This window comes from Lactuca serriola, chromosome 9, assembly GCF_051521515.1.
Source record: "Lactuca serriola cultivar US96UC23 chromosome 9, Lser_US96UC23_V15, whole genome shotgun sequence".
NCBI lineage: Eukaryota > Viridiplantae > Streptophyta > Magnoliopsida > Asterales > Asteraceae > Lactuca > Lactuca serriola.
The window spans coordinates 26,612,046-26,625,490 of NC_136416.1; the positions used below are offsets into that span (position 1 = coordinate 26,612,046).

The 13,445-nt window shown below is 32.4% G+C and overlaps 1 long non-coding RNA gene across 3 annotated transcripts; it reads right to left on the reverse strand.

The window, feature by feature from the left end:
* Positions 1 to 3,804: 3,804 nt before the first annotated feature.
* On the reverse strand, positions 3,805 to 8,560 carry LOC145073635 (uncharacterized). 3 transcript variants are annotated; one of them, XR_013691472.1, is made up of 10 exons: positions 7,202 to 8,560; positions 7,026 to 7,116; positions 6,816 to 6,957; positions 6,226 to 6,733; positions 5,770 to 5,861; positions 5,583 to 5,663; positions 5,425 to 5,505; positions 4,304 to 5,356; positions 4,108 to 4,207; positions 3,805 to 3,982 (listed from the first exon to the last, which is right to left on the reverse strand). It is a non-coding gene; the product is annotated as an uncharacterized LOC145073635 (long non-coding RNA). The 3 variants fall into 3 exon arrangements; XR_013691471.1 differs by having other exon boundaries at positions 5,776 to 5,861; positions 7,026 to 8,560; XR_013691470.1 differs by having other exon boundaries at positions 7,026 to 8,560.
* Between the last annotated feature and the right edge of the window lie 4,885 nt (positions 8,561 to 13,445).

Genomic DNA, 13,445 nt, shown 5'->3' on the forward strand with positions numbered 1-13,445 from the left:
AGAAGATTCAAGCAAGCAACTCAAGGTAATCTTCTAGATCTGTTTTTCATATATGATTTGAATGTTTTTCATTAGATCTATCAATCAAGGTCTTGGATACATTGCATGTTCAATTAGAGAAACCTAGATCCAAGCATTAGGGTTTGCATGTGCACATAGGAATTTTCTTATGGCTCAAACCCATCAACATGTCCTAGCATTATGACATTTGTTGTGGCATTTGTTGCAAGTGACTGTTAAGTATTTCCTACTTAAACTGGTACTTTGACTTGGCTCATTAGCTGCCCTCTTCCTTTTTTTCTCTGGCCTGCCAACCTATAAGCAAATTTATAAGGATACATACCAACAAGTTTAGTAAATATTTTCAAATTAAATTATGCAAAACATGTATAACAACAAACATGTTTGTGATGTTTGGGTGGGAGAAGGGTTGTTGGACAATCAGATCTAGGCCATATGCTCCTTCCATTTATTGGGTCAATTGTGTGTTGGTACATAGCATTCCATATACTAAGCCAATAACATTTTTTCACCCAAGCTTAGGATCTCCACATTCTGACCCATTCTGCATCTTATCATTCATTTCAACAATAGCATGTTGGCATGGAATACTTGTAATGTCCCATTTCCTGTAAGTGCAACTCATCTCTTTCAAGTTCACAACATACTGCTCCATCCATAGACCAGTCACTTGATATTTATCAGATCCACTAAATAGAACCTTCATCTGATTTGCCTTTTTCTTATTGTTTTCTAAGATTGTTGTTACAGTTGTAATTAGAGAACCTTTGCATTTGTCTAGAACTTTATGAACATTTACTATTCTCTTTGTGAGGTATTCTCTAATAAATTCCAAACAAGTGATTTTAGGCTTATCCCTAGTCTCATCTAACTTGGAGTTAAATACCTCACACAAGTTATTTGTCAAACTATCAGTGATTGCCCTTCCTATGTATAAAACCAAACAATGAATTAGTGAAATCAGTTATGAAATATGTTAATGAAAATAGTATGATACTTACCAAAGAAATGGGATCTTGCCCAGTGTTTTTAGGAGTTTTAGTTAACCACTCATGCGCTTTTTGTGTTTTTTAGGAGTTTCAGTTTCTCCGTAGCCCTATTAAATTTTGGTATGCTATATGCTTTTCCACAACACCATAATGCTTCCCTCAATTCATCTCCCTTGTGTTTCAATTTCACGTTGTCAAACACATGGCTTAAACAGAACCTTTGCTCAGCTAATGGAAAAAGCTTCTCTATTACACCCAAGATTCCCTGTGAGTAAAATTAAAATAAGTTAGTAAATGAAAATAATAAAGTGAATTTTGTTGAAGTTAGAGGGTACCTTTTGTCGATCCGAAATGAAGGTGAAGAATTCAAATCCAAGTCATCACCTAAGTGTTCCGAAAACCATATCCAAGAGTTAATATTTTCAGTTTCTACAATGACATATGCAATTGGGTAAATGTCATAGCTTTTGCCCGGAATACTTTCATCTTTGATATTGAAAGTGAATACCTCTGTTCCAAGTCCTCCTGTAAAGTACATGTAGGTATCTTGGGGTTACTTTCAACTTGATGCAATATGTTGTTAGCTACAAACTTAGATGAACAATCCCTCACTGTCCTTGTTTGCAAAACAGAATGACAATCTTCATATGTCTTAACAGTCCAAAGTTGTTTTTAATCTAACCTAGATATAAAAAGAACCCATGGACAATTTGTTTCCTTGGAAAGTACTAAATTGCCCCTGCCTTTATTACTGCCACCAGTCAACTCATGGACAAGACCCCTACACTTTACCCTAACTCTTGTCTTGTCATTCTTTACATAATGTAGATCCCTCATTTCTTTTACATAGTAATTGATAATAACTTCTCTGATCTTTTTATTTTTCTTGAAAGTTTGACCAATCTTAAAAGCTTTTGTGTGAACCTCACCAGATGAACAAACAAATGGTTTTAGAATGTATTTTAACAATTTCTTTTGAGGCTCTTGTTTACTAGCCAATGACTCAAACACATTATTATCTAAGACTTATAAAGGTTTATCTTCAATGTCTTCATGTTCTCCTATATTATTGTTTGTCTGATCAGCTCGCCCCAAGTCAATGTCTTCATCAAGTACACTACATAAGTTGATCATGTTTACCTCCACATCATCTATCAAAGGTTCCTCATCAAACACTGTTTTTTTTTTTGCATCATGCTGACTATGAAATTCACTTTCATATTCACTATCCTCACAATCATATTCATCATCTATAACTGGTTCATTATCTATGGTTCGCTCATCATTCATGACCGACTCATCATCCATGACTGTCTCATTACCTTGTATCACTGGGGAAGGTCCACCAAATGTTCCATATGACACAATGGACCAGGGGTAGTCTAGTTTTTTCCTAAAAGATCCAACATATTTTCCCTTCTTTTGGTTCCTATCTAGTTTACGGGACACATCATTAACCAACTCCTCAATAATAACCTTTGTTGGGGATAAAAAATACCTGTTAACCCTTGTATGCCCATGCTCTATGTAAATACTTAATTGGTAATTTTTTTCCACATAAGTTGACAATACATGCACATCCCTATCATTTCCTAGAGGTAAGAGACCAAAGTCCAACTCTACTTCTGGAATAAGAAAATGATAATACAAAGTTTGCCTTTCTACGTACCCTATTTCTTGAACCACTGTATCTAACTCATGCAAGGAGAAAACGTCAATATCTACGAAGTCAACATAATCTATTGTTCCATTTACGTACCTTCTCCCATGGCTTTTCGTGAATATCTCAACGTGATGGATTTTTTGTGTGAAGTAGTTGCTTATTCCCTCTGAAACAAAGAATAACAAAAAAAATTCAACTATTTGGCCGTAATTTCAAATCGAAAAAATGTATGATCATGTTAGTAAGTCACTTACGATATAACCTTTCGAAATTATAGTTTGATGCTTTCGTGTGTTTGGAACGAACCGACCATAACGTTAACACCATTATCATTTTCAATCGAACTGGAAGATGATCCTTTTGTTGCATTGGAGAAGACGATGATGAATACGAAATGTTTATGGGTAGATGGAAGATGATCTTTTCAATTAATTGCAAAGATCATTCATATATTATGTGCATAATGAAGGATTACAGTGACTGCTAAATGAAAAGACAAAAATACCCGTGCACTATCGATACAAAAAGTGACAGGGTTAGCGTGAAGGACCAAGTGTGCAATGAACTGAAACCATAAGGACCAGTGACGTTACTTTTTGCTAAGAAGTCTTCAAAGTGTGATATTCTGTAAAGCACATGGACTAATTGTGAAATTATATATATAAGACTTCATTTGAGACGAACATAATTTTGAGAGACCGTGCGACCAAATTTTTTTAATGAAATACTCTAATATTCTATTGTTCGTAAAAATAGAATATACAATATATTCTAACATTATATGTTTTAGAATATTTCAATGTAAAATACGTTAAATTTTTTGGTTTAGAATATTAGAATATTATACATATTTAATTTTTATAAACACTAGAATATTAGAATATTTCAGTAGTAAAAATGATCTCACGATCTCACAAAATTAGACCGGTTAATATAAATCTAACCTTATATATATATATATATATATATATATATATATATATATATATATAAGTTGTTTTGCAATAATATAAACTAGGTGGGGACCCCCGCGTTGCAGGGGTCGGATGCGATAATTTTTTTCGTTGTTTGTTCTTTGTAAATGTCATTTGATCAACTATTTGTTTATAGTTTGAGTATTGTTATAGGGCAAGTCCACTGTCCCATTTTACTGTTATTGACCCTTTTGAATTTGTATCTTTATATAAGTTCATAAGAATCATTTATATCAGTTCATAAGAATCATACTGCTTGCCTAACTGCACCTAGTTCAAATTAGACCATTGTAGTTCCAATTTCACATTTGCAGCTTTCCAGGCAACAACTACCCCTGAAAAAAAAAGTATTTTCAGAAACTCAATTTCCCAAATGCATGATCTATTAATGTTCATTCATTTTATTACCAATCTATATATTAAACATAGTAAAAGGAACATAAAAATTAACAAAAGTTACCTGGTGATACTACAAATCAACGAAAAATGGCGGTGACAAATTCACCTAAAAAAAGCTTCATTCTTGACATGTAGATTCATGTAGGTATTCCAGCGAATAGCTGCTGTGCAACAATAAAAAAATAAAAACAAAATTAGAAAATGTAATCTTAGACAACAAAAAAACAAACACAACATACGTCCGGTATAGAAGTTACCTTAAAGAATGGTGAAGTTGTGAAATCGGAGATTAAATCCGACGGCTGGTGTCTCCATGGTTCTTCTTTCCTAAATAAGAATGCATTTGGGGCATTTCACTCGTAAAAATGGAAAAAAAATACATATAAATTGAAAGTATGTTGCCATATGGGTCATTTTACTCGTAAAAATGGAAAATGCACCTAATAGCAATGTAGTTTGGTTTTTGGAAAAAAATAAATAAAAGATATTACAAAAAAAAAAAACGAAAAAAATGTGTAAATTCAAAGCTCGTTGCATTTATTGCATTTAGCACCTAAAGATGGAAAAAAAAATGACTATGTACTTTTGTTTTTTGGTAAAGGAATAAAAACAAAATGCAAAGTATATCGCTATTTACCCAATTTACTACTTAAATATATTCAACATCAATCGGAGTTCAAAACCGTTGAAATAAAAAAAAGATTAACTATAAAAACGATATGCAAGAGTTGTGTCATCCAAAATTGTTAAATTCAAAATTTTTAAGTATAAAAACATTATGCAAGGGCATTTTCATCCAAAACTGTTAAAATAAAAAAAAATTAACTATAAAATTAGTATGCAGTGGCAGTTTGGTCTAAAACTGTTAAAAACAAATTTTTAAAGTTTAAAACCAATATGAAGAGGCAGTTTCGTCCAAAAATCTTAAAATCAAAATTTTTAACTATTATGTAGGGGTAGTTTGGTCCAAAAATGTTAGAATCAAAAATTTGTAACTATAAAAATAATATGTAGGTCAGTTTTCAGATACATTTTGGTAAATGGTTCTGTTTTTATAAGACTCGAACCTGGGAAGAAGAATAACATAATAGTTATGTAACTACATTTTGGTAAATAGTTATGTAACTACATTTTGGTAAATAGTTCTATAACTATAAAATACAAAGGTTCTTACATGTTCAACATAGTTATATTAACTACAGATTTGAAAGATACCAATTCTAATGCAACATGAAGCATAGAATTTGGTGGAATTGGAGAGAAACCATTGGGTAGTGATGTAACTGTAACCCCTTCTTCACCAAATGCATCTGTGGGTCATAAAAAGACACATTATGTATCAATTTATTTAAAATTATGTATATTTACAGAACCTTACACTGTGGTTGAACAATCAAATCAGCTTTCTCTTCTCTTATCATGGTCTTAATTGCTTTTGGTAGTGCCGAACATAAATGCCCTAGTAAGACAATATAATATTATTTTAAAGAAATTTGGTTAAATGAAAATAACCCAATTACATAATAATTTATTTACCATCTTTCAAGTAAACCTCAACACCCTCTTTTGGTGATTCAGAAATTATAACACGATCAGGCAGCTTCACTACATACTTCACTGGATTAACCAACATCAGTGACTGATTAGATGTATTTCCACATCACATGTTAGTTAATAAATTCTTCTTAATATAAAATGGAAAAGAAGAAGTGAAAAAGACTACCTTTACCTCATCCAAATCGCCAGGTTGTCCTGTGTGTTCTCCATTCTTCACTACTCTCATAAGAATGCCACCATCTTTACAGACATCTAATACTGTGATCCATGACAGAAGCGCTACCTCAAATGATCAACAAATAATTAAAAAAGGGAAATATAAACATATGGGCTTAATTTAGAACCATAAGATTATATATATATATATATATATATATATATATACACACACACACACACGTTAATTTTGAAGTCAACAACTATTTTTGCAGCATCTATAGCAGAATCCACCATAAACTGTTGCTCTATAGTCGCTTTACCAACAAACTCTTGACCCTATTTTGAACCTGAAGATTGGACTTCATTGGCCACAACCACATGCTTTAAGTCTAAATTAAAAGACAGAGCTGACTTCAGAATTGGGTAAAAAAAAGTCATAGTCAACATTAGTAACTTGAATTACCATCCTTGCCGAACTCTGGATCTTTATCCATACTAAAATTTGACTTCCTTGTAGCTAAAACAATTTCATCATCAACGACCTCTATAGGTTCCTTGAAACGTCGGCCTTAAGTTCCCTAGTCTCCTGTTGTCCACCCACCACCAAAAGTTCATCCCCAAAACCCCTAAAAGCTAACCAACAAAATTAGGATACCATGGAAACACCCCTTGTGCTAATCCAACGTCGAGATTCAACTAAAAATAATTATTACAAAAATGTGATACCACTTACTTTTGCAGAAGTTACATACAAAATAGAGTTGTTGTTGGTTTAAGCATTCCATCAAATGGGTGTTAGTCAAGCTGGAAGTGGCTTAATCCCTTTAGTTATACGAACTATAGTTTGTTGATATGAAGGAATTAGACTATCTGCATTTAATTACTAAGAATAATATGTAAAATCCATGTTTTGGTCAAAGATCTTCTCATTGAGATCAGTTAGCATCTTGTAAAAGCGAACTCCTATCTTGCTGCAAAAAAAATCAAAAAAATAATAAATAATAAATAAATAAATCATTAAGATTTGGAAATCAAAATCAGTACAAAACTTACCAGAAGGTACTTAAGGTTGAACAATAGTAACCTTACACAAATAATTGAATTCCTTCTCTCTCGATTCTTTTTATATGTTATCATCAATGACGCCTCTTTGTAACTTCATTTTGTTAGTTGTTTGCCATGTTTTACTGATTACCTGATACAACAACATCTCAATTTATTAATCTATATAATAATAAAACAATAAATATGATAATGAATTACCTCCCTAATGTGACCCTAGCATGTGAAGCAAAATATATGATGCTTATTGCTCCCATATCATGCAAAATATCTTCAACATCAATTGTTTTAGCTTGAAATCCGACCAAAACAATGGGGGTTAGTTACAAATCATGCAAATCACCCCACAAAAAGATAATAATTGTAAAACAACTCACAATTTCAACATATTCTTTAAAAAAACGTTTGCAGTATGTTCTAGCTCCATTATCATGTATAAATCTTGGAAGCTTTAAAAGTTCGCTTTTGACATCAACATTGAACATTTATGATAAGGCAATAAACTTTTTCTGTCACAGGAATTGAAGCTTCCTTTAATCGTTGTTACTTTCATCATCTCAACAACTTTTTTGTCAAAAAAATCTCACAGCTTACAACTTTTAGATCCAGTTCACAACCTTCATGTGGACATTTAGCCACTATTCCATGAAGTAATATCACCTTTAAATGTGGCTCATGCAAGAAAAGCAGTAGATGTGGTTACAAAATCAGGCTGAAAAGAATCGGTTTGTATATTATCATCCAAACATATAACATAGTGTTCAAGCTTATTGCAGTGATTTCATTCAAGTGGCTACATCTTTTCGAGAAAAAAGAGAGGAAATAGAACCTGATTCTCTTGAGATCCAAAGCAATGACAGCATTCAAAGCCTCAATCAACACTCAAATCAAGTAAGTGAATGTGTTATGGCTGTAAACGATAAAAAAATCGCACAAACTTCCAATATAACCAAAAATTAAAACAAAATAGTAACTTATACATCCACAAAATAGGGTTTTAGAGGAACAATGAGATAGCAAAACCATTGATGGAATCGAGGGAGAGCGGGTGGTGTAGCTGGTATACGCTTTAGAAACAGCTATCGGTAAGACCTAATCGAATAGAGAAAGAGCAACTATACAAACTGGATGAAGTCTTCACCAGGTGAAGCAAAAGAGATGACTTGTTACTTCAAATTAATGAATTTGTAACTTAAAAGGAACCATACCTGTAGACGATGCAGATAAACGAAAGGATGTGGAGTTGATTTGAGTAAAGTTTAGACTCAACTGCGTCATTAATAGGGAAAGATGTGGAGCGACGAAGAGCGGAGCTGCCTATTGGTGTTGATGACAAAGAAGTGACAGGCGGAGGCAGAGACGTAGAAGTGAGCACCAAATCGGATATGGTCCTGTAGACTCGTAGCCGTAGATGATGTGGTGTACTGTTCCTACCAAGATCACTCATGCCTTTCGAACTCTTTGAGTTATTATGCGATGAATCCGGTGACAATGAAAGGAACTGGGTTACTGGGGTAATACCCCCAAATTGGAAGGAACCGAATTAGGAGTATTAAGCGGTGGGAAGGATCGAGGGACGTGTTAGTAGGCTGTCTGAGAAGATAACACGTATCCGGTCCCAGTCCCGTCGTGAGAACCTAAATCGGAACCCGATCAATGGTCATCTGCATCGTCCCGTCTGTAGATTGGAGAAGAAAAACAAAAGCAACGATCAACAGAAATTTCAAGTTGATGAGTTTAGAGTGAAATTCGAATAGGACTGGATGAGAAAGCGGGTGAGGGGAAGATAAGGCAAAACCGGTGGGGGGAGACGTGGGAACGACACGTATCAGCCCCATCCTTATCTTCAGACCACTCTTAATAATTTAAGAGACCAAATTGCCAATATCACAAACTTTAGTGCCAAAAATCTGAACTATTAAAAATATGAAAACTTATGGACCAGTTTTGTCAAAAAATTAGAATGTTCACTATTCCTAAAAAGTGTCCATGTTTGTTATATATATATATATATATATATATATATATATATATATATATATATATATATATATATATATATATATATATATATATATATATATATATATATATATATATGAATTGTTACAAGAATCTCATGCATAAGTACAAAATAATTTGAATCGAATAATATTAATTTTTTATTGTTAGACAATCTACGTTCGGTTCTGAAGTAAGCACAACAAACATTTATGCTATAATAGTAACATTGAAAATATTCTATTGCTTCAATTTTTATTTTATCTTATTTTTAAAATATTCTAGATTTTAGGTGTAAAACTATATGGGTTCATTTAAAATAAAATAAATATGAAAATTCTGAACATCTGAAAAAGTTTGAATTTATAAGAAAAATTAAAAAAATATTGAATTATTAAAATTAAAATGTTTTTTTTTCTTTTAAATTTAAACAAATAATTTAGAAAAATAAACAAAAAAACTAAGAGAAATTAAATTACCTCCTACCTTTTATTCCTATACACACTAAAATTATGACAAATCATTATTCAATTTAATTTTATTTGATATATTCCTAAGATAGCCTTAATGAGTTAGTTAAAAAAAATATGAAATGATGACACTTGTTATAATTTTATTGAGCAGGAACATTCGTAGGCATAAAAAGTAGGAAACAATTTAATTTCTCAAAAACTAATGAAGTTTTAATTTAGATATGTTGAAATTAGAAGGAAAGTCAATTATTGAAATTGATAATCATTTATTATTACATTTATTTTAATTATTACATTTAAATATTATGTGAAATTTAATAAAATGAAAAAACCACAAAATGCCATATAGAATAACTTTAATTGAAAATAACAACAAAATGACATGTGACCAACTTAATTAGAGTATGACATGTGGTAAAATTTTTTTATTTATTAGAATAGATTATTATAGATTTGTAGTATACATTAGAATAAATTTAAATAAAAACTTATAATCGTAAGAAATCAAGAATCTCGCTAGCGATGTAAACTACACTTTAATTTCAAGATATAACTCTATTTATTATAAATCCTGACTCGGTTCTTGTATACAATTATAGTATTGAATGAATTATTAAGGTTTTGTAAAAAAACTAAGAGTTTTATTTTATTAAATATTACTCTTTTCGATCTTAAAAAACATATCTAATGGTGCGAAGCCAAATATGGATACGAGGGTATACGTAATTCAACAGGGGTACTGCAGTACCCCAAAATGACCATTCTATATCAGCCTCTAATATCTAGACCTGATATTGGAGTCCAAATGTCACCTGTGCAAAGTGTGCAAGTAAGAATGTTATTTCAAACGGGTATATTGTATATGGTATGATATAGGTTTGCATCCAAACTCAATCATGAGACAAACATTATAATTGTTTTTGTTCATTTAAGACAAGTGGAACGCGTTATTAAATAGGACTTAAAAGATGTTATTGTCTGCTAATATTATTAATAATGAAGTTATCATAATTACTAATATTATTTTTGATTATCTATGAAAAATCTTGTAACTCAAACGCTCTATAATTTTAACATTCATCCTCATTTCCTACAAGTTATACAAAATGTTGTATACAAATAGTCCAATTGTTGGGAATTATAAATGCACCTAAGGGACAACAATAATGTAACTGGTTAGTCTACACTATATTTTGTTTATCGTTAAATATGATACACATTTGCCTTTAGGTATAGACTAAGGAAGAGATTTCGTTGTCAAAGTGATTTTACTTTTGATTGGGGCCCTTATAGATTGTATGCTCTTTTGGTATTTAATGTAAGCATTCCACAACCCTACCCAAATCTCATGACGCGTTATAAAATTCTTGTTTTCACATTCAATAACAACGATTTTTTTAAGGGGTTTTCTAACATTTATATATATATATATATATATATATATATATATATATATATATATATATATATATATATATATATATATATAAAACATTAATTAATGATAAATATTACCATAATTAAATATGAAATGTATTAATTATAAGTAATATTACCGTATTTAAATGTGAAATACATTAATAATCTTCATAATAAATGAATTTTACATTTAATTATGGTAATGTTTTTCATAATTAATATTATCTTTTATAGGGCACGACACGAACCCAACACAAAATTAGCGGGTTACGGTCAGAGATTTCGACACGTTTATGTAAACGTGTTGACACGACACGACACGATAATTAAATGGATAAGGTTAGAGTCAAGACTTTTAACTCGAAGATGACTCGAATATGACCTGTTTAATTATATATTATTTATTATAAATTTCATATTTTTATAAATATATTATATGTTATAGACTAATAGTGGACCAAACTCGATAATTAGAAGTAATATTCAAATTTTCAAAGTTACTTAATTTTAGTTATCGTCACCACCTATCTTTTTTGCTCCCCAATTTTAACTCTTTTCATTTTTCTTCTAAACTTAATATAAATTTTGTCATTCCATCTCATAACTCCAGTGTTTCACTTTTTTCTTCTTGCATCCACAACTCCTACTTTCCAATCTTTAAAATATTTCAACCCGACATGACACAACTGTAACGCCCATAGATCCAGGCTAGTCAATTTAGAGATAATAGGGGTCGAAAACGACTTTTCGGCAAAAGATTATTTATAATAAATAGTCTTAACCATGTTGTAGAATATGTCTCAAGGTTTCCGTACGTATAAAGAACGCCAAAATCCGAGTTATAACGAAGAAGTTATGACCCGTCGAAGTTTTTCGGCAAAACCGGCACGGCACCGGGAGACGTAAATAGTGAATTTAAGATAGAGGAATTTTTAGCCTCAGGGATCTAAATAAAAGTTGTAGTATACATTAAACCGAGAACATACAAAAAATGAACGCCCAAATCTGACTTCGTATGAGGAAGTTATGATTTTTCTAAGATTTGGCATAGCAGTGCACGACCCGAAACTCGAATTTTAATTCGAGCGGTTTTTTGCTTATGCGACCTAAATGAGAGTTGAAGATCTCATTAATAGGAAATCAACGGTAAAAAGACAGATGAAAACGGAGTCCGTATGAGGGAGTTACGAATTCTTCGCGGTCATTTAGCAGTCTAATCTCCTTGTACTGTTAAATTTAAGATCGGTCGAGAATTAGCCGATGGCGTCTAAATGAAAGTTGTAGAACTTGTTTTTTACCTACGCGTGGATATAAAGAACGTCGAAAACGGAGCTCGTATGTGAAAGTTATGAATTTTTGAAAATCGGCTGATTTCCACCCTGTGTGCGATGCCACGTGTCAGCACCAGGCTGTGCCTGGCTGTAGCCAGCTTGGCTCACGACGTGAGCACCTTAAAACTCACAATGTGAATGACCCTCCAGCCTCCTATAAATAAGAGGTGAAGCCCTCTTCATTCCTCACACCTCCCCTTACTTCCCTCTCTCTCTCTCTAGAACTTCTCTCTAGCCCCGAAACCCCCCAAAAAGCCTAGGGAACCTCCCTAGCACGAGGCGGAAGCCCCCGAGTGCCCGATTGCTTCGAGAAGAAGAGCCTTTCGGCTCGGGAACCATGCTCTAGCGGCACCCGGTTTTGAGAAAAACCCGCTGTAAGTGAGCTACGCCTACGCTATTTTTTATATAGCTTTTATTTAATTATAGTAACGTTATTAGGAACTTATAATAAATACTTGGGCTATTATTAAGGGCTATATAAGTATTGTTTAATACTTATATAATAGTAATAATAGCTAGACTATTAATTAGTCACGGTTAACATTAGACTAAACCCTAGTGATATTGATACTAGGTTTTGTCGAGGAAAATTATTTTAAGAGTAACGAAGTGCTGTCCGAGTGCCGAGTCACCACCTAATCAAGTGAATGCATAGTCCCTTTCATGAACATGATTTTAATACAAGTATTGATTGAAGTATTAATTATATGTTTATGTGCGAGTTAATTGATGTTTCCTGAAATACGTGTTAAAGAAGATACCTGATTATATATGATAATTTAGGATAAAGAGTAGACCTAAATTAATTATGAGGAATATTGGGTAGTATTTTCTTACGAGTACAAGTGAGTTATACTCAGTGAATAGAACTTTAGCATATGTCAATTATCCGGGAGCATGGATTAGACACAGTCATTGTCCCTAGTCCGAGAGTATGGATTGGACATAGTCAACTGTCATTAATTCGGGGGTATGGATTAAGACATAGTAAGTTGTCGTTAGTCCGGGAGTATGGATTAATACATAGTCATTCGTCCCTAGTCCAAGAGTATGGATTAGGCATAATCATTCGTCATTAATCTGAGAGTATGGATTAGTCATTCGTCCCTAGTCCGAGTGTCACACCCCCAAACCAGACGGCGGAAACGTCCGGGGGTGGAGGACTTCATTTGTTGTATCACAACACATGTATCATAGTAATCAACGCACAAACAACCATTGTATTTAAAAGTATAATATTTACATGTGTTCAATCATTGTATATTGAAACCAAAATAGTTATAAAAAAGAAGATAAGACTCCTAATGGCTCCATCTTCTTAAAAAGCTCGGGGAGTACCTGTTATTATTTCCCTGATAATACAAGTAATTTGAAAAGAGAGTATCAACAATAAGTTG